Here is a 2,645-nt window from a genome sequence, read left to right on the forward strand (position 1 = left end):
GCTTGTCTATTTATTTGTTTTTGCATTCGTCTGCTTTTTGAATTTACCAGGAGTTATTGTATCAGGCCAGTCGTCATAAAAGATTGAAATAAATTACATTTTATTGTAAATTAACAGTTCTAGTGCCCTTTTTAAGTGGCAAAATATTGCACAACAGCTAAATACTCCCACCCTCACATCTTCCACTTGCCCTTACCCTAAAGTCATCTGATAAGAATTTTGAAAATGCTAATTTTTCTTCCAAGGCAAAATATCTAAGATCTACGTCTCTTAGGATTCTTTTATCCCCCAGAGTTCCTCGGGAGGAGGTTTGAGAAAAATTATTCCCCCCTAGAAAATTGAGTTTATGAGGTATAAGTAAGACTGCACTACACCCATCAATTCCTTTGTTCCTTTGTTGAACAAAAGGAAAATTCCAAAATTTTTATCAGATGACCATGGGGAAAAATTGACATGGCTGGTTGAAGGGGCTAGGTTCTCCACAATATATTTGGTCACTCAATAAGAGAAATTGAACATTTAATTTACAAATAAATGATTTCTCTTTCGATCGACGATTGGTTTGATATCTTTTGACAAAAAATTCAAAATTTTAGATTTTGTTCATGGAAGCACATTATTGATATTTTGTATCAGAGACCAGAACATAATTTTCAATTTACTGTAAAAAACATAAGCAAAAACACAAATATAATTAGAAGTCTAACATAAGAAATTTAATATTTTTATTTTAATAAACTTATACTAATATCTTTCTCTTAAAGTCTCAATATTATTTATTAAGTAAAGTCATCAGACTGAAAACATTTCAGATCTACTTTGTTTTCAGAAAAGTGCAAATTATTTTTATTTGGTCGTCAAAGGAAGTGTAAAATTTAATTTGCACTTAGAGAATTAAAAACCATGCTTTAGAACCAATAAATGAAAACATTTTATAATAAAAATTTTTATATTTTTTAAAATAATATATGTATATATATACATGTATATGTATATATATATTTATATATATATAAATATTTATATATATATATATATATATATATATATATATATATATATATATATGTATATGTATATATTATATATATATATATATATATATATATATATATATATATATATATATATATATATATATATATATATATATATATTGAAAAAATTAATGTTTCCTCCATTTAAAATTTTTGCTCTAGTCTCCCTCAAGAAACCTCCCCCTTCTGAATAATTTATAAAGTAATTAAAGTAAGTTCAACGGCACTAGATCCGTAAGGTCCACACAGGCAATGTCTACTCCCAGGGGACTGTGGGGGGTTAAGCAATTCTCAAAGAAATGGTTATTGGATATTTTGACTCTTCCTTCTTTGTGAAAATTCTCCCCCCTTCCCCCTGAGAATTCCTTCCGTTTGAATGTTCTTAGGGTAAAGAAAAAGTTCATCCTAGCTCAAATTCCTCTTCTCCTCTTAAAGTTTTCTCTCAACCATTTCATCTTCACAGAAAATTTCCCCTATACAATTCCCTCTAAAAAATTCTCTTTAATTTCAGGAAGGTTTTATTTTATTTCTTATAGTTTCTGATATAATCACAGGAATCTCGTCATCCTTCTTGAATTAGATTATCCCAGTAAAAGTCCGCTCAATAAAAACTCCCCATTTGAAAATTAGTCATACAGTTCAAAATGCAAAATAGTATAATTAGAAAAGTGATAAATAAAACTACTTACCCGGCTGTCCTACCAGCAAAATTCTCTTCCTCCATGACAAAATTCCTCCATGTAAAAATTCTCCATTCTAGGCTCAATACAGAAAAATAATCCACTCCCGTCTCCAAAAAATATATTTACAAAGTAACTAAAGTATGTGTTAAATGATTAAATGTTCTTAGGGTAAACAAAAAGTTCATCCTAGCTCAAATTCCTCTTCTCCTCTTAAAGTTTTCTCTGAACCATTTCAGCTTCACAGAAAATTTTCCCTCTACAATTCCCTCGAAAAAATTTTCTTTAATTTCATATAGGTTTTATTCTATTCCTTATAGTTTCGATATAATCCCAGGAATCTCTTCATCCCTCTTGAGTAAAATTATCCGAGTAAATTTCTGCCCCATAAGAACTCCACATTTGAAAATTAGTCTTACATTTCGAAAAAGCAAATACTATATTTAGAAACGTGATAAATAGTACTACTAACCCGGCTGACCTACCAAGAAAATTCTCTCCCTCCATCAGAAATTTCCTCCATGTATAAATTCTCCAATCTAGGCTCCCTACTGAAAAATAGACTCCTCCCCCTCCCAAAAAAATATATTTATAAAGTAACTAAAGTAAGCGTTACAGCAATAGACCCTTATTATTTATTAAATTAAAAAAGCTAGTTTTTTTTAACTGAAAGTAAGGAGCGATGTTAAAACTTAAAACGAACAGAAATTACTCCATATATGAAATGGGTTGTCCCCTTCGCAATCCCTCGCTCTTTACGCCAAAGTTTTTAATTGTTTTAAAAAGTAGAATTGAGGCAAAGAGTCAAGCCTTAGCGTAAAGAGCGAGGGACTGCAGAGAGGACAACCCATTTCATATACGGAGTAATTTCTGTTCGTTTTAAGTTTTAACATCGCTCCTTACTTTCAGTTAAACAAATTAGCTTTTT

This window comes from Artemia franciscana, chromosome 6 (genome assembly GCF_032884065.1).
Source record: "Artemia franciscana chromosome 6, ASM3288406v1, whole genome shotgun sequence".
Classification (NCBI taxonomy): Eukaryota; Metazoa; Arthropoda; class Branchiopoda; order Anostraca; family Artemiidae; genus Artemia; species Artemia franciscana.